This window comes from Ovis canadensis, chromosome 15 (assembly GCF_042477335.2).
Source record: "Ovis canadensis isolate MfBH-ARS-UI-01 breed Bighorn chromosome 15, ARS-UI_OviCan_v2, whole genome shotgun sequence".
NCBI classification, from domain to species: Eukaryota; Metazoa; Chordata; class Mammalia; order Artiodactyla; family Bovidae; genus Ovis; species Ovis canadensis.
Window position 1 is genome coordinate 36,394,745 of NC_091259.1, and position 23,486 is coordinate 36,418,230.

A 23,486-nucleotide genomic window follows, 5' to 3' on the forward strand; every position below is an offset into this window, starting at 1 on the left:
TGGGCGCTCAGCGAGCAGGCAGCTGCTCTGAGGAGCAGGGCCTGTAGGAAGGGCTCCAGGCCAGGCACTGGCAGAAACCACGGATACAGCAAGGGCTGGCCACTCGGTTGGTAGCCAGGAAGCCACGCTGCCGGCCATGAAGCTGCCCAGAAGAGCCTGGAGGGGGACCGGGCAGGATGGAGCCGGGAATTCCTGGGAGAAGCTGTCCAAGCCTGAGAGGAGCCACAGGGACTTCCTCATAGACCCTGTGCCCTAGAACCATGGGTACTGCCAGCCTAACCTCAACACTCCCAGCCCTGGCCCTCAGTTTTCTCATTTGTGACATGAAGGAGAGGGACTCGATAATCCAGAACCGCCTTCCAGATGGACCCTCTGTGACTAAATCATCTTGAGAAATGCTCCAGTCTCAAAACCCCAAGGCAGGAAATAAACATGGGTTCCAGAAGGCTTTGCCCAGATGTGGAAGCCATGAGTGGCTACTGAGAAAGAGTGGGGGACGCCCGAGAGGACAAGACAACCTCCATGAGCACCAGACCTGGGACAGAGTGGACGCCTCACTCTGGCCCAGTCCCGAGTTCCTTGGTTGCCTGTGAAAATCAAAGCTCTTTCATCAAAACCTGGCTCAGATCTCTCAGATCCGTGTGGCTTTACACGGATTTGCAGGGGCAAATCTTTTCCTCTGCACATGAGCACTTGGGTCCAACTGCCCTTCTCCCTGTTCTTTTTGCTCTGTTCTGAGAGATGAAGCGACATAGCTCACAAGGCCCGTGTCCTTCGCAGCCGCACTTGAGTGCTACCACCTGCCATCTCTCTGTGTTGTTTTTCAGAGTTTCTCCTGATGAGACCACGTCAGACCCCGGCTCTGCAAGTCTGTCTGGCAAAGCACCGACCGGGGGAGCAGAACTCCAAAGCCATGCTGCCTGTTAGTACCTGCCCTTTTCTTACCAGAGAATGCCGTGTTTGGCCAAATTACTCAGGTGCCTCAGGGCAGCAAAGAGCCACAGGGGGACAGTAGGAGCTGCATCATGAGTGGAAGGGCTGAAAATGTGCTTCTCCCCGGTCCGTCCAGGGCCACAGCTGAGGGAGTTAGGGGTGACACAGCTATGGAGTCACACACAAGCTTGTTCTGGCAGGCGTCCTGGCTCCCTTCTAGGGGAGGAAGAAACGCATCTAGCCCCTACGACACATGCGGACGTCAGTAAGAAAGGTCACAAGCTGCCTCATTCTTTCCACACATTTATGGTATGAGGAGCTACTGGGCACTGAGCCCCGGGCCAAGCTCCAGGCTGCACAGTGAAAGAAAACTCATGGTCCCTTGGAGCCAATGGGAGTTCTCTGGTGGCTCAGCCGGTAAAGAATCTGCCTGCAATGTAGGAGCCCTGGGTTCGATTCCTGGGTCTACAGGAGATCCCCTGTAGAAGGCAATGGCTACCCACTCTAGTCTTCTCGCCTGGAGAATTCCATGGACAGAAGAGCCTGGCAGGCTACAATCCACGGGGTCACAAAAAGTCAGACACAAGTGAGAGACTGATACACACGAGAACCGCTGGGTGAGGTAGAGATTTATCAAATAATCCCATAGATAAATGTGTCATTAAAATGGTTTTGAGCCCTGAGGAGGTAGCATTTGAGAAGCAAGCCGAAGGGTCAGGAGGTGTTATGGAGAGGAGGTGAAGGAGCCCAGAGTTGGAGTGACAGGAGGGGTTGGGCAATGATGATTCTGACACGAAAACAGAAGCCACATGTGCAGAGGCCCTGAGGCAGAAGGCGCAGGCATGAAAGCAGCCACCGTGGCTCTGGAACAGAAGAGACAGGCTGGAGAAGGATGCAGACGCCAGTCCAGGCAGGCCTGGTGGTTCCTGGGTGGATCCAAATCTTATTCTCAGGAAAATGGGAAGCCTCTGAAGGGCCTTAAGAGAGCTGTTGCAAGCAAGAATTGGGGAGTGGCAGATTCTGCAGTGTGGGGGATCCCACAGTCAAAGGTGAGGAACTGTTAGGAGAGCAGGGCTCATGTGAAGCTGGGAAATGGGCCTACACCCCAGTGAAGGGAGCCCTGCATCTCCAGAGGCCAGGGAACAAGGAAAGAGAGCTGGGGTGGGGGTGAGGGGTGGTGGTCGGGGGGGGTGGGGGTTGCCTGGCCACAGCAACAGTAGGACGAGGAAGGACAGAAACTGTTTCTAAAATCCTCCCTACCCCCACCCCTCCAGAATAAGAGCCGTGCCAAGACTTAAGGTTTGGAAGGCCAGTGTACCTGTTTCAAGCTTACGAACTCATCTGTGCTTTAAAGCTGAGCGAAATACCTTGCAATAGTGCAGCTAAGACCCCTTGTGGATAGCACTTGCCCCCAGTTGCCTTGTACTGGGGCAGACACAGACCTTCAGCATGTCAGCAACCCAGGTCACGCGGCCATGGACGGGAGGCAGAGGGCCTGCCGGGAAAATTAAAACAGCAAGACCAGAAGCCATCCAAGGAGATCCCTGTCCTTCCTAGCAGGCCCCTTTGGGTGCTGTTTCATCCTGGGGTGCAGACTACAGGTCCCAAGCAGGCCCCGCCCACCAGTTGTTTACTCTGGGTCCGTTTGTACTCATTCTGCTTTGGAGGAATTTGAAGACGTGCTATCCCAGACCTCAGCCAAGTGCTAAGCCCCCAGATCCTAAGACAGAACTATTTCCTAACTCCTTGCTGAAAGAGTTCTGCTCACTTCAAAAGCACTCCTTGGTCATGCTCCCTTCCTCCTTTCCTGGTCTTTCCCCAACTCTTCAGCTTCTCCCTCAAGCAGCTGTGTGTTGGGCTCTTTGTCCTCTGCTCTGCATTGTTCCTGGATAGTCCAATCCACAATCATGATTTTGCTGCCCACCTGGGGCTGATGACCCACTCACTCAGCCTGGTCCTTACTCCAGAAACCCAGAGGAGTTATCTCCAGGGGCTCAGCAGTACTCACACTGGATCTATCATCTGACCCCACTTCCCCCCTCCCCCCATCACAACCCCACCCCCACCCCCACCTCCCGGGCTGACTCTCCTTCCCTGCTTTTCCTTGACTCTGGAAACGGCACTGCTCCAACACTGTTATTCATCTGGAAAAGTGTGCGCCATCCCTATGCCTCTCCCCCAACTGCTTCTGTTCTAGGTCAGGCTCCACGATGCCAGCCTCCCATTGGTGCCTCCGCCTCAGTCTCCCCACCCTTATGCTAACTCTTGTTTGGAAGTTAGTTTCTACAACACTGATGTGATTCAAACCTTCCTAGACTCTGATTCTCTACAAAATCCAGTTGCTTAAAATCCAGCATTCAGCCTTTACCGCCCAACACCCACCTACCTTTTCTGCTTCATCTCCTGACCCATTCTCTGCCCTGCCTCCCCATTTTATGGCTCTGGTCACCTCGATCCTGGCAAATGCTGTTCCCCAGACCAACAGGGCCATTCACAGCTTGCCTGCCCCTAAATTTTTGTTCATATAATCTTCTCTGCTTAAGACATCCTGTTCCTCCCTTCTCTACTTACATGAATCGCATCTACCATGCAAAGTGAAATTCGAATATCACCTTATTGAAATTAAAGCTGTCTTGTCCATGCTGCCATGAACTGCCTTGTCTCTGCATCTGTGCGTGTACATACCGTAATCTGAATTTTTCTGTGTTTAATTTCATGTGTGCCACCTGCCAATAAGGAGACGCCAGTTTGATCCCTGGGTCAGGAAGATCCCCTGGAGGAGGATGTGGCAACCTACTCCAGTATTCTTGCTGGAAAATCTCCCAGACAGAGGAGCCTGGCGGACTATAGTCCATGGGGTCGCAAAGAGTCAGACACGACTGCACACACAGGCACGAGGCCCTGGTAGAATGGGAACTCCTTGAGATCAGCCAGCCATCTTACTCCATTTACACACCCCACTGTCTTGCATGGTGACCCACTTAGAATAAATTTAGGTGAATTACACCTCACAAGATCCTACATGATCCTACCCTCGCCCACCTCTCCAGATGCATTTTGAACACTTTCTTCTGTGATCTCTCTCCCAGGCAACAACCTTTCAGAACTGGTTCCCTGAGCACTGGTACCCTGGCCCAGACCACACCTGTGAGATGCAGTTCCTTTGTTCTCTCATCCCAAGATGAAGCGGGTAAGGAAGCTAGTGCTGGTGAGGCCCCAGGCAGAGGAGAGGAGGCCAGACTGTCAGGAGAGGAGGAACAGGTAACCCTGACATGACATTGGGGTTGAAAAGCAGGACTTCACTGACTGTGGATGGAGCAGTAGAAACTGCAGAGGACGGCAGACACTGCTGGCTTTGCAGACCAGGTCTGCTGCTGCTGCTGAGTCGCTTCAGTCACGCCCAACTCCTTGTGACCCTGGACTATAGCCTGCCAGGCTCCTCTATCCATGTCTTCCTTTTCCCTTCTATCAGAACTTTTTCCTAAATCAGTTGCAACATGTTTGGTTTATTTTTTATTCATTATTTTTGGCTGTATTGTATCTTTGCTGCTTTACACAGGCTTTTCTTTAGTTGTAGCAAGTGGGGCCACTCTTTGTTGTGGTGTGTGAGCCTATTGTGGTGGTTTCTCTTGTTGCAGAGCACAGACTCTGGGTGGGCGGGCTTCAGTAGTTGCAGCACGCAGGCTCAGTAATTGGGGCTCACAGACCCTAAAGTGAGAGGGTAACAGGCAGGAAGGCCAGGGGTCTCCAAAGGGAAAAAATAGCCTGCAGGTGTCAGACATTTTTATCTCCCTTAAGCGGCAGGAATAAACAAACTAGCGATATTTTTTTTCCTTCTCTATACGAATTTAAAAGGAGGTTTCTCTTAAAATTCTGTGTTGCCATGACACCTGGTTTCACCTAAGATTAACCATTGCCTTTTTCTTATGAAAACCTTTATCTTAAGCTATACCAATATACTATACATTTACCCCAAACTCTGTCTTCAAGTCAGTTCCACCTTTTGGCTCAAAACCTACTTGATAAACCAATATATTATACTCCGATATTGTTCCTCTAATCTATATAAATGACACGATTTATATGGTGCTCTGCCCTTCTTCAAGATTCAAGTTAATCCTTTTATGGCCCAAGATGAACCATTTGGTGCCAAGATTATCCCAAAATACATCTAATGGGTGAGGGGCCTGGTGCCATTCTAAGTTTTGAGACATTCCTTTCTTTCATTAACAGACTGCTGATGACTATATAACATCCAGCTAAAGACTAGCAGGGGGGGTACTCTTTCTGCCCCCTTCTGATGCCTATGTCAAAAGCTTTCTCTATCTCGTTTATACTTTAATAAAACTTTGTTACACAAAAGCTCTGAGCGATCAAGCCTCGTCTCTGGCCCCAAATTAAATTCTTCTCCTCCGGGGGCCAAAAATCCTGGCGTTGTAATTCAGCAACAACCTTTCAAGAGCACAGGCTCAGTAGAGTTGTGGTACATGGCTCTAGTTGCTCCACAGCATATGGAATCCTCTTGGACCAGGGATCAAACCCATGTCCCCAGCGTTGGCAGACAGACTGTTAATCCGCTGCACCACCAGGAAAGTCCTTGTTCAGTTTAAACTGCTGATTTTTCAATAACTAAGGGCATTTATATGATCCAGTTTGAGCCAAGGAGATGGGAACAGAGTTATAGTGAGGAAGAATTCTAAGAAAGACACAGTAATATGTCCCTTTTGCCCTTTGGTTTTTTCCATTTGTTCCTTCTTCTGTTCTCTTTCTTCTTCCTCATCTTCCTGCTCCTTCTTCCCCTCCTCTTTCTTTTTTCTAAAGTAGACTATAGTTGATTCATAATATTATGTTACTTTCTGGCATACAGCAAAGTGATTCAGTTATACATATACGTGTACGTATATGTGTCAGTTCAGTTCACTCGCTCAGTTGTGTCCGACTCTTTGCAATCCCATGAATCACAGCATGCCAGGCCTCCCTGTCCATCACCAAGGAGATACAACGTATATGTATGTGTATATATATATATATATATATATATATATATATGGCTTCCCAGGTGGCTCAGTGGGTAAAGAACCTGGCTCCTAGATCAGGAAGATCCCCTGGAGGAGGGCACAGCAACCCACTCCAGTATTCTTGCCTGGAGAAGCCCATGGACAGAGGAGCCTGGTGAGCTATAGTCCATAGGTCAAAAAGAGTCGGACACGGCTGAAGCAACTGAGCATGCAAGTGTGTGTGTGTGTGTGTCTGTGTCTGTGTCTGTGTGTATACATATACATATATAGACATATATATGCTTTTTCAGATTCTTGTCCATTATAATTTATTACAAGATATTAAATGTAGTTCTCTGTGCTATCAGTAGCACCTTGTTCTTTATCTGGTAGAGGATTGATGCTGAAACTGAAGCTCCAATGCTTTGGCCACCTGATGGGAAGACCCAACTCATTACAAAAGACCCTGATGCTGGGAAAGATTGAATGCAGGAGAAGGGGATGACAGAGGACAATTTGGTTGGATGGTATCACCGACTCAATGGACATGAGTTTGAGCAAACTCCAGGAGATGGTGAAGGACAGGGAGGCCTGGCGTGCTGCAGTCCATGGGGTCACAAAGAGTCGGACACAACTGAGTGACTGAACAACAAAGTGTGTATCTGTTAATCTCAAGCTCCTAATTTATCCCTCTCCCGCTTTCACCTTTGGTGACCAGAAGTTTGTTTTCTATATCTAGTCCTTTTTCGCTCAAAAACATGAGTGTGATGCCTGGAGGTGAAGCAGCTGGAGAGCCTAAGCTACTCCATCTTGTAAAAGAACTCCATTTTGTAAAATTCCGGGCAAAAAGACTTAGACTTTGGATACTACCCAACCTTGCCCCACTGCTCATGAGCCAATCGGCCCTCAGATTAAACCTCCTGACTTTACGTTCAGGAACTTATGATTTACCTTGAAAGTAAAAACCAACCAGGAATCCACACACAACCCTATAGAAGAAGGTAACAATCGGATGTCCTTCAGCCTGAAAATCCCCCTTTACCTGAATATTCCCTATATAAGCAACGTAACCCAAAACTCGGGGCTCCTCCCTATAGCCGCTGCATCGGTAACGGTGGGAGCCCCAGCTCGAGCTTGGTAATAAAAACCCTCTTGCTTTTGCATCGGATATTGGCTCCCTGGTGGTCATTGGGAGATTTCGCGACTTGGGCATAACATTTAGGGGCTCCTCCGGGATCTCCCACTGGCTCCACGGGAAGACCAATCCGGAGAATCATCTGCAGCCGGTAAGCATTTTTCTGTCTTTCTTTTCGTTTCTGACAAGGCCTATTTTCTGAAACCGGTATATGACTCAGGCGGATGCGCTGACGGGTCACCGGTGGGGGTCGTTGGGAGACATCCCCAACCCCGGCGTGGGGGGACGGAGTGCCCCTGTTCTCTGTAGACGATAGCGGGTTGTTCCCGCTGAATGGCTGGAGGCTGTCATCTTTCGGTTTTGCCTCTGGACTCCCGGAGGTGTATTTCTCCTGTCTCTCTGTCTGTCTGTGTGGCTGTTCGTATTGTCTGTGTTACTTTACCAACATCTGACTGATCCAGGGACGATGGGGCAATGCCATTCTAGCCCCACACCTCTATCCTTGGTTACTGATAATTTTGAGGAGGTCAAGATGTGTGCTCATGACCTCAGTGTAGAAATTAAAAGGAAAAAAAGACTTGAAGCTAGCTAGCTCTTGCACTGTGTCTGTCTAAAAAAGTCTTGGTATGTCTCTGTCTCTGGGTAATATTTTTGAGGTTAATTTGTATATGAGCTCTATTTATTTGGCTTGAAAAAAGGTAAGCGCTTACAAATCAAGTAATTCTAAATTAAACAATAAATTCCAGATTCATGTGAACTGGGAAATATTCAATGTTAAATACTTGATATTAATGTTTGTTTGTTGACCTATCTAATATAGACATGTCTTAGAGTAATTAATGTTAAGTAGAATATTTTCATTGTACCTAGGTTTAATATAAGTTAAATATTATATCTGTTACAAGTTTGTCAACAAGGAAATTACCTCAAGTGAAAAAAACTTCTAAAAAATGTAAATGAGATATGAGCTTTTATATAAACTCTATTAAGAATAATTCTTCTTTAGAAATATCCATCTAAAATAGTCTCTCCAGATTGGCGTAACTTAAAATCTGACCAAATGTTCTAAACCCTTTTAATTGATCTTTTTGATAAAGATTCCTAAATAGAACTCTTTTGAAGTTCTTTTGATCTCTAGCTAACTTTGGAGTGCTTCAGAGGGCCCCTGGAACATCCCAAAGAGAGATATTAAACTGTGTTTATTTGGTTGGTTAAATTACATGGAAAAGATTATCAAATGAGTAATAAATCCGCTTATGTTATACTGTATGGTAAAATTACTAATACAGATATCCTAGAAATTATATGGAGTTTTTAACATTCTGATATGTCCTGGTATTTTAATGGAAAACCTGATGACTTCACAAAAGTTAACAAAAGGACTGAATGAACCAGCGAATATGCTTATAACTTTTATGGTTTCTATCTGAAAAATTATGGGTTTGAATCTTATGTTTTCAGGGAGTAGGGAAAATCTTCCTCTCAAACTAATTATGACAATACTTTAGTAAAATTAAACGTTATAGACAAAACAATTATATTTTCTATCTGACTCCTCCCAAAATTGGAAGTTCTTAGGTTTCCAGTAAGTTTATCAAATGAGTTAGGAAGGTTATCTCATGGGTACAAAAATCTCAAGAAATTTTTGAGACCTTAAAAAGGGAAGAATTCACCTAGATTTGTTAGGCAAAATCTGTGATAAGCCTTTGGTGTGAGTTTCCCAGCCCTGTTTTATTTTAAAAGTTCAGTCTGAGACTCTATAAATGTTTCAGCAAAATAAAAAGCCTATAATCAATTATGGTTACAAAAATCATCAGACCAAAATTAGTGAGAACAGACCTATTTTGCAAACAAACTAGCCTTAATTTGGTTATATTTAATAAAAATAAGGGTAACTTTAAGGAGAAAAAGATATTTCAAAATGTTAAATACCAGTTTGTTAATGGAGGTCTGCATCTAGTAAGACTCATCTCTTAGTTCTTTGCTGTGTTATGTGATATTAATGTAAAACTTAATTGAATTCTTGAAGAACACCCTAAGTTTGTTTCTGAAGCTTATCTCAGTAATCTATCTTTGGATGAAGATCAGATGCCTCATGACCTGCAACCAGGACTGGAAAAAGATATAATTTAAGGGACTGTCTCCAACATAGATGGAAGGACTTTTTTTATCAGGAGAAACTACACTACACCAGGATGAGAAGACGACGACGACAACAGAGGGAGACAGCTTCCCCGAGATGCTGGACCCGATTCGTATCATCATTTATGTTTTCTTGACTTCTTAGACCTTTGCATATAAGTCAAATGCTTTTCTATCATAGGCCTGATTCTATGCTAGTTTTAAAAATCAATCCAATTGTTGGGTTTGTGGCCAATTACCTGTGTCTAGTTCTGGGTTACCTTGGTAAATTTCTCTACCACCAGACTCTAACTGGTTGGCCCTGAGAGAATTTACTTAAAAATTATAGTCATATTCAGGTCACTGTGATATTACTAGATAGGATCCCCTCACCGGGCCAATTAATAATGCCTGCTCTGACTCTGGCTATAAATTTGAGCTTTTTTTCTATTACCCAAGCTCAATCAGAACAAGAAAAGTTTCCACAAAGGAGAGGAAAATCTCCCACAATTATGGGATGGATTTATATAGATAACATCAGGCTATAGTAATTTAGGTTTAAAGTCTCCTCTGTGTCGGAAATAAATAAATAAATAAATAAAAATTTTAAAAAATTGAATCATACTAAAGATAATCAGTCTAGTACACTAGAAAACTGGACTATGTGCCTTATAGATGGTGCCAATATATAATTTCCCTGGAAGATAAAGATTCTACAGGGCAGACTCAGTCAGAGGACCTGAAGATATACTGGGCTACATCTAAGGGAAGTTCTTAACATAAGTCTTACTTGTGACTTTACTAATACTGCTGGCTATGTTATTTGTATTTCACCTGTTTTACAAAATTGCTGTTTCTTACACTGTCAAATATGTGTGTGAGGCCTCTAATAGAATAGTCCTATATGAGATCGATGATGGTAACAGTGTAACTCTAGATATGGCAAGAAGCAACAAGAGGGAATATTTTCCTGGACCAAGAAGCTAGTAGGATAGGTGGTCCAGAGAATTTTGGATACTGTTTTATGGCCTAGTCCAGTAACAGCACATTGAGTGGCCTGTCAACAGAATCTTTGCCAAACCTGAGATTGGACATTCTCAGCACCATGGGATAAAATGGTCATGAAATACCCCCTTCAAAATCATGGTCAAGTTTATGAGCAAAAAGGGGCTCTGCCAACTGAAGACTGACATTCGCCATCTACATCTACAAAGATTAAATCATGGCTGCTGCAACTGCCGACTTTCAATGCCCCTGAAAGGAGTTCAGGGTGAAAATCGGGAACGAGGCACTCTGTGCTCTGGGAAAAACTGGCAGAACAGGCCTTCAGATAGTTAGATCTTTTCAGGAGAAGATTTTATGAGTCCCAATTCTTGAATTTTCTCATACCTAGAGAAACACTGACATCATTAATGGTGAAATCTGCTTTGGCTATTAAGGAACAGTTTACAAATAAAAGTCAAAATAGAGTAGCTATGGTTCAGATATCCTGGGAAATAACTAGGTGATGCTATGGGTGTACTTTCAGATTAGACCTTGTATTGCTAAACACTTGAGTTTTCTGAGTCGTGTCAGGCTTGGATGCCACCATTTTCAAAACAATGTCTGCTGGAAGCTAGTAACCTTACTTTTTATAAAACTAGGCAACTGGCTACATGGCTACAAGTCTCCCTGAAGTGCCAGGTCCAGGCTGGGTTTCAGGCATATTCTTCTAAAAAGAAATGAGATTTATTTTGTCTACTAAATTCCAGTTATCACTCCTCCAACTACTTCTAATTGGGTTTGTTACACCAAAATGGCAGACCAAGGGATTAGGATTTTAGTCATACAAGACTCAGATCTAGAACTTGGAAGTCAGAAATACTTCCAATTCAGTGTCTATACTCCAAGCTGGGGCAGTTCTATGCCCCATTTTGACAGGAAGTTATCACAGTCATAGCTGCCTAGTTCCCTAAAATTAAAACTGAGCGGGACTCTGTGGGGCTCTGGAGTACAGATCTGTTCTGTGTTCTCCATTTCTTATCTGTAGGATATAGACTGTGTTCAGCCTCCTTGACCTTCCCTGAATTCCAAATCGTGGATTCAAACAATTACTAATCAGGAAAGGGAGGGGATACAAAAATAGAAACAATCAAAGGTTGGTACAGCCTCCAGACAGAGTCCTGGTTCCTACTCAAAGAAATATGCATAACAATGTCTTTGAGCCCCTCACCCAGGTAGAAGATGGTAACTTCAGAAGGAACACAAGATTCCTGGAGCACAGCTCTGTTGCCTCACCACCAACCAATCAGAAAGGGTCACAAACCCTGCAACCCTCACCCCAAATGTTGCCTTCTGTTTCTGGGGACCAGAGATGACCATCCTGTTAGGCCTCCGGTTTGGCCCTTGTCTATTTCATCTCTGAGAGGGGCTAACTAAATTGCTGTTACTACAAGGGTAGAAGCTGGTTTCAGATGTGGAAAACCCCAACTTAGATCAGGTAGAGAGAGACTTCTGCTCTGCTAGTTAGGCCTACGCCTGGAGAGCCTAAGCTACTCCATCTTGTAAAAGAACTCCATTTTGTAAAGGTTCCGGGCAAACAGACTTAGACTTTGGATATTACCCAACCTTGCCCCACTGCTCACGAGCCAATCGGCCCTTAGATTAAACCTCCTGACTTTACGTTCAGGAACTTGTGATTTACCTTGAAAGTAAAAACCAATCAGGAATCCACAACCCTATAGAAGAAGGTAACCAATTAGTTGTCCTTCAGCCTGAACAACCCCTTTTACCCTTTTACCTGAATATTCCCGATAAAAGCAGTGTAACCCAAAACTCGGGGCTCCTCTCCTTAGCCACTATGTCGGTAACGGTGGGAGCCCCAGCTTGAGCTTGGAAATAAAAACTCTCTTGTTTTTGCATTGGATATCGGCTCCCTGGTTGTCATTGGGAGATTTCGAGACTTGGGCATAACATTTGGGGGCTCATCTGGGATCTCCCATCGGCTCCACGGGAAGACCGATCCGGAGAGTTATCTGTAACCGGTAAGTTTTTTTCTGCTTTTCTTTTCGTTTCTGACACGGCCTATTTTCTGAGACCGGTATATGACTCAGGTGGACGTGCCGACGGGTCACCGGTGGGGGTCGTTGGGAGACGTCCCCGACCCCCTCGGAGGGGACGGAGTGCCCCTGTTTTCTGTAGACGATAGCAGGTCGCCCCTGCTGAACAGCCAAAGGCTGTTGTCCTACTTTCAGTTTTGCCTCTGGACTCCTGGAGGTCTATTTCTTCTGTCTCTCTGTCTGTGTGGCTGTCTGTATTGTTTGTGTTAATTTACCAACATCTGACTGATCCAGGAACGATGGGGCAACGTCAATCTCGCCCTACTCCTCTATCTCTGATGACTGAGCATTTTAAAGAGGTCAAGATGCGCGCTCATGACCTCAGTGTAGAAATTAAGAAAAATAAACTTATTACTTTTTGCAGCACAGAATGGCCATCATTCCATGTGGGCTGGCCTTCAGAAGGCACGTTTGACTTGGAAACTGTGCACCGAGTCCGAGACATCATCTTCCGACTGCGGATCGGACACCCTGACCAAGTCCCCTATATCATAGTGTGGGATAATATCATAGTGCACCGCCCTCCTTGGGTAACATCTTTCTTGCCTCAACAGGAACTTTCTACCACTCAGGTGTTGGTGACACGGGTGGGAGAGAACCTGAAGAAACCCAAGGAAACTGGACTAACGGCGCTGCTATATCCCATCTTGCAGGGAGGCACAGAAGCAGAACTTATCTTTCCTCCTCCTTACCAACTCCCCGAATCACCACCGGCCCCCGTTATCCTGTCACCCAGGGGTGAAATACAGGGTGGGGGCCCACACAAAATACTCGCCACAGGCGAGCCCTACCCCTGGAGGGACCGGCAGACTCGACGATTGCCCTCCCCTTACGAGTGGCCGGTCCCCCTGATGAAGGTGGAAACCAACCTCATCAATACTGGCCCTTTTCTACTAGTGACCTATATAACTGGAGATCCCAAAATGCTAAGTTTTCTGATAACCCTAGAGATCTAACTAACCTTCTGGAGACTGTGCTTTTTACTCATCAGCCCACCTGGGACGACTGCCAACAATTGCTCCAGATTCTCTTTGTAGAGCCTGAGCTACAGAAAGAATTCCATCTTGTAAAAGAATTCCATTTTTGCAAAGGTACCGGGCAAACAGACTTAGACTTTGGATATCGCTTAAACTTGCCCCGCTATGCACAAGCCAATCAGCCCTTAGGATAAACCTCCTGACTTTAAGTTCAAGGATCTGTGATTTACCTTGGAAGTAATGATTTACATTTGTGATTTACCTTGGAAGTAATGATTTACATTTGTGATTTACCTTGGAAGTGATGATTTACATTTGTGATTTACCTTGGAAGTAATGATTTACATTTGTGATTTACCTTGGAAGTGATGATTTACATTTGTGATTTACCTTGGAATTGATGATTTACATTTGTGATTTACCTTGGAAGTGATGATTTACCTTTGTGAAATAATGATTCCTTGTGTGAGTGAAAAAAAAATCAGTCAGAGATCCACACACGACCCTATAGAAGAGGGTAACCAATCAGTAGTCCTTCAGCCTGAACACCCCTTTTTGTTACCCTTTCACCTGAATATTCCCTATATAAGCAGTGTAACCCAAAACTCGGGGCTCCCTCCCTATAGCCGCTGCGTCGGTGCTGGTGGGAGCCCCAGCTCAAGCTTGGTAATAAAAACTCTCTTGCTTTTGCATCGGATACCAGCTCCCTGGTGGTCATTGGGAGATTTCGTGACTTGGGCACAACATCTTCACCACAGAAGAGAGAGAGGGAATACAGAATGGGTCCCAGGGATAAATGGGGAACCCACCACTAATATAGATGAAATTAACCTCTCTTTTCCTTTATCACGACCTGATTGGGACTACAACACGGCACGAGGTAAGGAGAGGCTCTGGGTCTACCGCCAGACTCTCTTGGGGGTGCTTAAGGCAGCTGCAAGTAAACCTACTAACTTAGCTAGAGTACGAAATGTTCAGCAGGGCCCCACCAAAAGTCCAGCAGCCTTCCTGGAAAGGCTAATGGAAGCCTTTAGACAATACACCCCCATGGACCCAGAAGAGGAAGGCACCCAGGCTGCTTTAATGATGCACTTTGTCAACCAGGTGGCTCCCGACATTAGAAAGAAGCTCCAAAAATTAGAACGCCTGGGTGAAAAGAGTATCCAGGATCTAATAATAGTGGCAGAAAAGGTCTACAACACCCGCAAAACCCCCGAAGAAAAGCAAGCCAAAGCGCCGACCGCCAGACCCGTAATACGGCGCGCATCCTGTTGGCTGCAACGGTTCCTGACTCGGAAAAAAGGGAACGCCAGCTGCGTCGGCTGGCCACTGAAGGTAACAGCCGCCCCCGTACGTGACCAACATTGGGAAAAAACCAATGTGCCTATTGTAAAGAAGAGGGACATTGGGCTAGAGAATGTCCCAAAAAGACAAAGAAGGGGCCACAAAAGACCCCCATCCTGGCCGTCGGAGAGCTGAGCGATTAGGGAGGATGGGGTTCGGTGCCCCTCCCCGAACCCAGGGTAACCCTAAGAGTGGAGGGGACCCCAATTGACTTCCTTGTCGATACGGGGGCTCAATATTCGGTTTTGTTGAAGCCCCAGGGAAAACTGGCCGGAAAGACCTCTTGGGTGCAGGGGGCCCCTGGAATGAAACAATACCAATGGACGACCCGAAGATCAATGGACTTAGGTGCGGGCCGGGTATCCCACTCTTCATGGTCATTCTGGAATGCCCCTTCCCACTGTTGGGAAGAGACCTGTTAACCAAAATGGGGGCCCAGATTCACTTCCTCCCGGGAGAAACTAAAATACTTGACCAGTTGGGCAGACCGATTCGGGTACTGACAATTCAGTTAGAAGATGAATATTGGTTGCACCAGAAACCTACATCGCCCCCGGTGGACATTCAAAAATGGCTAGATGAATTCCCCGAGGCATGGGCCGAAACAGGGGGAACCGGCTTCGCCAGACACTGCTCTCCTGTGTACACAGAACTCAAGCCAGGAGCTGACCCGGTCCGGGTCAGACAATACCCCATGACCCTAGAGGCCCGACAGGGGATCACCCCCCATATCCGCAGGCTCCTAGCCCAGAAAATCTTGAGACCCTGCCAGTCGGCTTGGAAAACCCCCCTGCTCCCCGTCAAAAAAACAAATTCTTGTGACTATCGGCCAGTGCAGGATTTACGAGAGGTCAGCTGCCGGGTTTTAGATATTCACCCCACTGTGCCAAACCCTTACAATCTCCTGAGCTCCATCCCACCGGACCATCACTGGTACACGGTCTTGGATTTGAAGGACACTTTCTTCAGCCTTCCCCTGGCACCCAAGAGCCAGGACCTTTTTGCTTTTGAATGGTCAGACCAGGAAGAAGGAATCAACAGCCAGCTGACCTGGACCCGGCTGCCATAGGGCTTTAAAAATTCTCCCACCATCTTCGATGAGGATTTCCATGAGGATCTGGGTGAGTTCAGAAAACAACATCCCCAACTAACCTTGTTACAATATGTAGATGACCTCTTAATTGCAGCAAAAGATCAACAGACTTGCCTTATGGGCGCCCGAGAACTACTGCAGACCCTTGGAAAATTAGGGTACCGAGCCTCGGCCAAAAAGGCTCAGATATGCCAGCCAGAGGTCACCTACCTAGGGTATGTATTAAGGGAAGGACAGAGATGGCTGTCAGAGGCACAGAAGGAGACAATACTCAGAATCCCTACCCCAGACTCACCTCGGAGGGTAAGAGAATTTTTAGGGTCCGCTGGGTTCTGCTGTCTCTGGATCCCAAATTATGCAGAACTGGCTAAACCCTTATAGGAAGCCACAAAAAGCACCACACCTTTCAATTGGACAGGGCGGATGGAGACATCTTTCAAGACTATTAAAACTGCCCTGCTGTCAGCCCCTGCCCTAGGGTTGCCTGACTTTACAAAACCCTTTCTCCTGTACGTAGATGAAAAACAAGGAGTGGCAAAAGGGGTACTGATACAACACCTGGGACCTTGGACGTGGCCAGTGGCTTACTTGTCTAAACGCCTCGACCCCGTGGCGTCAGGCTGGCCCCCATGCCTCCGCATGATTGCAGCAGTGTCCCTAATGGTCAAGGATGCAGATAAACTGACACTGGGGCAAGAGTTGCATATCACCGCTCCCCACGCCATTGAAGGCATACTAAAACAACCCCCAGATGGGTGGATCAGCGACGCTAGCTGACCTACTACCAGGGACTACTGCTAAACCCCTCCAGAATCATCTTTCTGCAGCCTGCTGCTCTCAATCCGGCTACACTGCTTCCTAACCCGGATTTGGAAGCCCCAGTCCATGACTGCGGTGACATACTAGCCCACCTACATGGAACGCGAGAGGACTTGCAAGACCGCCCTCTAGCGGATGCTGAAGTTACCTGGTATACAGATGGAAGCAGTTTCCTCCGAGATGGACTCAGGTACGCAGGAGCAGCGGTAACCACAGAAACCCAAATCGTATGGGCGGAAGCGCTACCTCCCTGCACTTCAGCTCAAAGGGCTGAAGGAATCGCCCTAACAAAAGCCCTTCAGTTGGGAAAGGACAAAAAACTTAACATCATTACGGATAGCTGATTCGCCTTTGCTACTGCCCATATACACGGAGCCATCTACAGAGAGAGGCCTCCTCACGGCGGAGGGTAAAACCATCAAAAATAAAGAAGAAATAAAAGCCCTCCTTGCGACATTATGGCTGCCTAAAAAACTAGCCATAATACACTGCCCGGGACACCAGAAGTCAGACACTCTGACCTCAAAGGGAAACAATTTGGCAGACAGAGCAGCCTGAGAGGCCGCCCAGGGCACCGTGATAGAAGCCACCCTTCAATTGCCCAACCCTGGGAGCCCTGTTCTGCCAGCTCTACCCAACTACTCACCAAGAGACTTAGACGGGATAAAAAGTCTGCCTATGACTCAACAACTGGCCGGGTGGTGGAGGGCAGCGGACAGCTCCCTGATCCTCCCCGAAGAACTAGGAAAGCAGGTGTTGCTGAAGATGCACCACGCCACTCACCTGGGAACCCGCAAGATGCAGGACCCGATTAGACATGCCAAGATTACCATGAAGAACGTCACGTCAACGACAGAAGATATAGTATTAAACTGCAAGGCCTGCCAGCTCACTAACGCTGTCCCTCATCCGACCAACCAAGGACCTAGAGAACGTGGGAGCCGGCCAGGAGCCTACTGGGAGGTGGACTTTACTGAGGTAAAACCGGGTAAATATGGATATAAATATCTGCTGGTGTTCATAGATACCTTTTCAGGGTGGGTAGCAGCTTTCCCCACCAAGAGAGAGACAGCACAGGTGGTGGCCAAAAAGCTGATTGAAGATATCTTGCCATGGTTCGGGTTTCCTGCACAGGTGGGGTCAGACAATGGGCCAGCCTTCGTATCGCAGGTAAGCCAGGGAGTAGCCCGGGCCTTGGGGACTGAATGGAAAGCTGCATTGCGCTTACAGACCTCAGAGCTCAGGACAGGTAGAAAGGATGAATAGAACTCTTAAAGAAGCATTAACAAAACTAGTTGCTGAGACTGGCAGGGACTGGGTGGCTCTCCTCCCCTCTGCCCTGTACCGGGTACGAAACTCCCCCTACCAACTGGGACTTACACGCTTTGAAATTATGAATGGGATACCTCCCCCAATAATTCCTAATCTAAAAATAGAGGTACTAAAAGAGATAGATGATCAAAGATTACTTTTTTGTCTCTGGTCCTTACAGTACTCCCACAGGGGCACATGGAAGAGGCTTAAGGCATTATATGAATCAGGCCCTCCACCTGAATCCCACCGCTACCAGCCAGGAGATTGGGTGTACGTGTGCCGTCATCGTCAAGAGACCCTAGAGGCCAGGTGGAAGGGGCCTTTCCTAGTCGTCTTGACAACACCTACTGCTCTCAAGGATGACGGCGTCTCCGCTTGGGTTCACTACACCCACGTACGGCCTGCGGACCTGTTTGCCTTAGGAGAAGAATTCCTCCCCCAGTGGAAGACCAAACTGGACAAAACCAACCCACTCAAACTAAAGCTACAGAGACAGTAAAAGTACTGTTTGTACTGTTGTCCCTACGGCTTAGTGTTGCCACTAATCCTCATCAACCCATGAATTTGACTTGGATCATTCTGAGTGCAACTACCGGGGAAGTAATTAACTATACCTCGGCCATCTATCCTAAAAACACTTGGTGGCCGGATTTAGAATTTGACCTTTGTCTTCTGGCTGCGGGATCTTGGGACATCAGCGACTGGGAAGTAAAAACGCCAGGAAAACCAGAATGCGGGGCCAGCATTAATCACTGTAATACCCGACCCCCTACCAACTCAGGACCTGGATGCAGCCACCCCATTCAACGGGCAGCCTTGCGGGACACTGCCCTCTACGTGTGCCCCGGGGGAAGACGAAACCGGGCGATAGTTAATAACTGTGGGGGTGCAGATAAATTTTACTATGCCGTTTGGGGGTGCGAGTCTACTGGGACTATCGACTGGGAACCCCCTACTAGAGGAGACTTGATCACTTTGAGTTGCGTCCCAGGGCCCGCTGGACTGATTCTGACTGGAAGACATGTGGAGGGATCTCTAATTGCGGGGCCCTGTGTAGGGTTTCTTTGTAACCCAGTTAGACTTAAATTCTCAACTAAAGGAAAGAGGTTCCCTAGTTGGGAGGCGGGACAATCTCGGGGCCTCCGGCTATATCAATCTTGGTATGATAATGGATTATTATTCACTATGAGGCTGAAAGTACAACCCATCCAGACAGGCCCAAGCCAAGGCATAGGGCCTACTCCTGTCTTAGTGCCCCGAGAACCTACCCGGGCGCCTCCTGAGCCCAGCCTTACCAACACAAACAACCCTCCTCAGATCAACTTTACAGAACCCGATGTCAAAGATGATCAGCCCGATGTTAAAGATGATCAAGACCCGTTATTTGGCATGACAGTTAGTGCCTACTGGGTCCTGGACTCCACTCGTCCAGACCCAACCGATGGTTGCTGGTTATGTTATGACATCAAACCCCCTTATTATGAAGGCATAGCTGTCCCGGGAAATTACATCCAAACAAAAGACCACAGGGCCTGCTGCTGGCAGCAGAGAGGGGATGCAAGATTAACCCTCCGAAGAGTGACAGGACAGGGCCTCTGTGTAGGAGATGTTCCCCAAGCCTACCGGCACTTCTGCAACACAGACTCTGTAGAAACAACTGAATACCTAATACCGCCCCAAGAAAATTGGTAGGCATGCTCCACGGGCCTAGCACCTTGTATACATGGGCAAGTGTTAAAGGACTCGGAAGACTTCTGTGTGTTAGTACTACTAGTCCCCCGATTGTTCTATCACTCTAATGATGAATTCCTTCAACGACTGGGAGACTCTCACCGAGTCAAAAGAGAACCAGTTACGACTTTAACCCTCACAGTCTTGTTGGGGTTGAGAGCAGCCGGGACAGCAACCGGAATATCTTTAGTGCTACAAAATCAACACTATTCCAGCCTAAGGGCGGCCATTGATTTTAATGTCAAGCGACTAGAAAGCTCAGTTAGTCACCTTCAAGAATCACTGAGCTCCCTGGCAGAAGCAGTACTACAAAACAGAAGAGGGCTAGACCTGGTTTTTCTCCAACAAGGAGGTCTATGCGCCGCGCTAGGAGAAGCGTGCTGCTTCTACGTGGACCACTCAGGGGTAATCAGGGAATCTCTGGCCAAAATAAGAGAGGTACTGAATCAGAGAAAAAGAGAAAGGGAAAAGTCTCAGAGTTGGTTTGAATCCTGGTTCAGTTCCTCTCCCTGGCTCACGACCCTCATATCTTCTCTGGCTGGGCCCCTGATCATTTCACTCTTGCTATTCACCTTCGGACCCTGTCTACTAAATAAGTTAATAAACTTTATCAAAGGCCGCATCAACATGGTGCAGCTCATGGTGCTTAGGTCCCAATATGCAGCCCTACCAAACCCACCCCTGGTGAAGGACAATATAAAGCTAACCACAGACCCATGATTGTGTCTGTCTTGGGTCCTTGAGAAGGGGGGAATGGAGAGACTAAGCTACTCCATCTTGTAAAAGAACTCCATTTTGTAAAGGTTCCAGGCAAACAGACTTAGACTTTAGATATTACCCAGCCTTGCCCCACTGCTCACGAGCCAATCGGCCCTCAGGTTAAACCTCCTGACTTTACATTCAGGAACTTGTGATTTACCTTGAAAGTAAAAACCAGTCAGGAATCCACACACAACCCTATAGAAGAAGGTAACCAATCAGATGTCTTTCAGCCTGAAAATCCCCCTTTACCTGAATATTCCCTATATAAGCAATGTAACCCAAAACTCGGGGCTCCTCCCTATAGCCGCTGCGTCGGTAACGGTGGGAGCCCCAGCTCGAGCTTGGTAATAAAACTCTCTTGCTTTTGCATCGGATATTGGCTCCCTGGTGGTCATTGGGAGATTTCGCAACTTGGGCATAACACAGCCATCTTGCAACTGTGAAGAAAAAGTCTCCAACTCAGGATAGCAGACTAGAAAGAAAGGAAGCTAGAAGGAGCCATCAGCAATGTCTGAATAACCTAATTCCAAAGTTCCTGTTACATGAGAAAACTCAGCTTCTAGTACATAATGTTTTTTTTTTTTTTTCCAGACTGAGTGTTTTAAAAGATGAAGACAGAAGGATGGGATGGGGGGAAGTTTGTACAGGCCAGGCCTCCCCTCCTCTGTAAGCTCTGGCCCTCCCTGGCCCTAGGCTGGAGCCTTCAAAGGGTGGGACTGCTGGAGGCTGTCAGCGGCTCTCCTCACCTCTATTAGAGGTGGCACCGGCTGACAGCCCCGCCCTGCCCCCAGTACATACACTGACTGTAGCTGGCTTTCTGTTCCATGCAGAAACACAATCCTAAGGGATACAAGTGGGGAGAGCAGCCTTTAATCACGAGAGAGAAGAAATTCAGCACAAGCCTTCCTCCCCTAGAAGACCTCTGCCTGCCACTCACAACCCCACGGGCACGCACCTGATAAGCGTGCCAGCATATCAGAAACACAAATCTCAGCATCTCTCTTCTTGGAGTGGATCCTGCATGGTCCCTTTCCTTTGGTATCTTTATCCAGATCTTGATTTTTGGAAAAGGAAGAAAAGCAAAGGCAGTCAGGGCGGGGGGAAGTCTAAAATAAAATCTCTCCCTATCTTCCCACAGGAAAACTATGACATATGTCAGGAAACAAGGCATGCCAAAGCATGGATGCGATTTGTTTCCAAGTGAAAAATTCATCTCAGTCCCATTAGTCTGGAAAACTTAGACTGCTGCCTGATTAACTTAAACTTGTCTGGGAAGCATGTAACATCACCTTAAGGTGCTGATCTCTAATTATGAGCACACTTCTTTCAGAGCTGCTGGTTATTCAAATTGGAGCACATGATCACTCCTTCCCACCCCCCAGCCTTTCCACTCTGCAAAGATACACCCATTTGTCTTTTCCTAGTGAATACAAATGGGAGAAAACTGAGTGATGTTGCCCTTTGGATATAATGATGTCGGAAATTCAGTACATAATGGCTCCCTAGACAAGACCAGAATAGCTTCGCATTTCTGTTTTCCTTATGCACAGAGAAACTGACAGCCTGTTAGCGTAAGCAGGCATCTGAACTCTCTGCCCCTCCCTGAGTGCCTGGAGCCAGCTTTCAGGCGAGAGACACCTGTTTATCATCATACACTGTCTTCCAACCCACTGGATCGGGCTCAGAACAGAGGCTGCAGCTAAGTTTGGGGGCCAGGAAGAACCCTAGGGACCCAGCAGGCATCTCCATTCGGTCTATAAACCAGCTTTGCAAATAGGCGATAACCCACTAGCCCAGACACGTTTGCCAGGCAAGTAAGACTGTTCTGAATCCATTTAGTATTTTGTGCAGCCCCAACGTCACCTCCACCCCAAAGCCTGAGCTGGAGTTTAGGGGAAAAAAAGTAAAAATGATTTAGGGCTGGCAGATTGTTGAACTTCTGTATAAGGAAGTCTCACGTAAAGCCTGCAGACTGACTGCCATGAGGGGAGAGGAGCTTCCACACAGGGCAAACTCAGGTACCTATCAACAACCTACATTCTCCCAAAGGGGACCCTGTAGTAGCCAGAGGCCTGGCATCCTGGCCACTTGTGGTCATAGAGCCGCTGCCTTTCTGTTTATGATGGACTCCTGCATCCATCGAAAGCTCCATCCCTCTCAACCCTCCTGTAATTCACTTGTCTCTTTGATGATGCTGTTCATGAAATTGCCTCTCAGACCAGAGGCGTGTTTGATGTCTACCTTTTAAAGCATTATCTCTATTGATTTTCATTTTTCAGGCCTGGTATGGAAGCTTAGATGTAGTTAGTGGGAGGTGATGGGTTTAAAATGCTCCCCATTCTGACCATTTATTCTAACAGTAAACATTTATATAGCCCTTGGCACACAACTCCTTCCTGGCACCTTGTTAAAAAGAGAATGCACAACTGTCTTCCTAAGTTTAACTCAGAACTTTCTTTTTCAGAATCAGAAGAAGGGTTGCAAGATTTCACCCAGGGAATAAACTAAGTTTACTCTTACGTGGTGCCTACGTTTTTAACCCTCTCCCCCACTAGCCAATATAATCAGGATGTTCAATCGTGTCTGACTCTTTGCAGCCCCATGGACTGTAGCCCACCCGGCTTCTCTGTACATATCATTTCCCAGGCAAGAATACTGGCGAATGTTGCCATTACCCTCTCCAGGGGATCTTTCTGACCCAGGGATTGAACTCACATCTCTTGCATCTCCTGCATTGGCAGGTGGATTCTTTACCACTCTGCCACCTGAGAAGCCCTATAATTGCTGTATAATCGGTATTTGTTGAATGCAAAAAAAAGGTAATGAAATTGACAGAGAAAAACCACTACCCAACATAATTAGTCCCCACGTAGGCACAGTGAGGCAGTCTGAAGTTGTTTCTTGTCTAACAGCAAGGAGAAAGGGAGAGACGAAAGCAGTCTCCCTGAGACATGGTTCACAGGTGTTTGGCCCAGCAAATGCATCTGGAGACTATTTTTTAAATTATGGTAAATTGTGTTTCCAAAGATGGCCTCTCCCTTCCCACAGGCTCATCTGCAGTAAACCGTGGTCACTCGTCCCACTGAGAAGTGGGGTCTCTTTTCTCCCCCTTTCAGTGTGGGCTGGCTCTGTGGTTTGGTTTGAGCAATAGGAAGAGGCAGA

The 23,486-nt window shown here is 47.0% G+C and overlaps 1 long non-coding RNA gene across 1 annotated transcript; it reads left to right on the plus strand.

Annotated features, from left to right (window-relative positions):
• The first annotated feature begins 1,035 nt into the window (after positions 1-1,035).
• LOC138421273 (uncharacterized) lies at positions 1,036-7,098 on the plus strand. The gene is made up of 3 exons (XR_011249446.1): positions 1,036-1,982; positions 4,023-4,194; positions 6,324-7,098. It is a non-coding gene; the product is annotated as an uncharacterized lncRNA (long non-coding RNA).
• Positions 7,099-23,486: the final 16,388 nt, after the last annotated feature.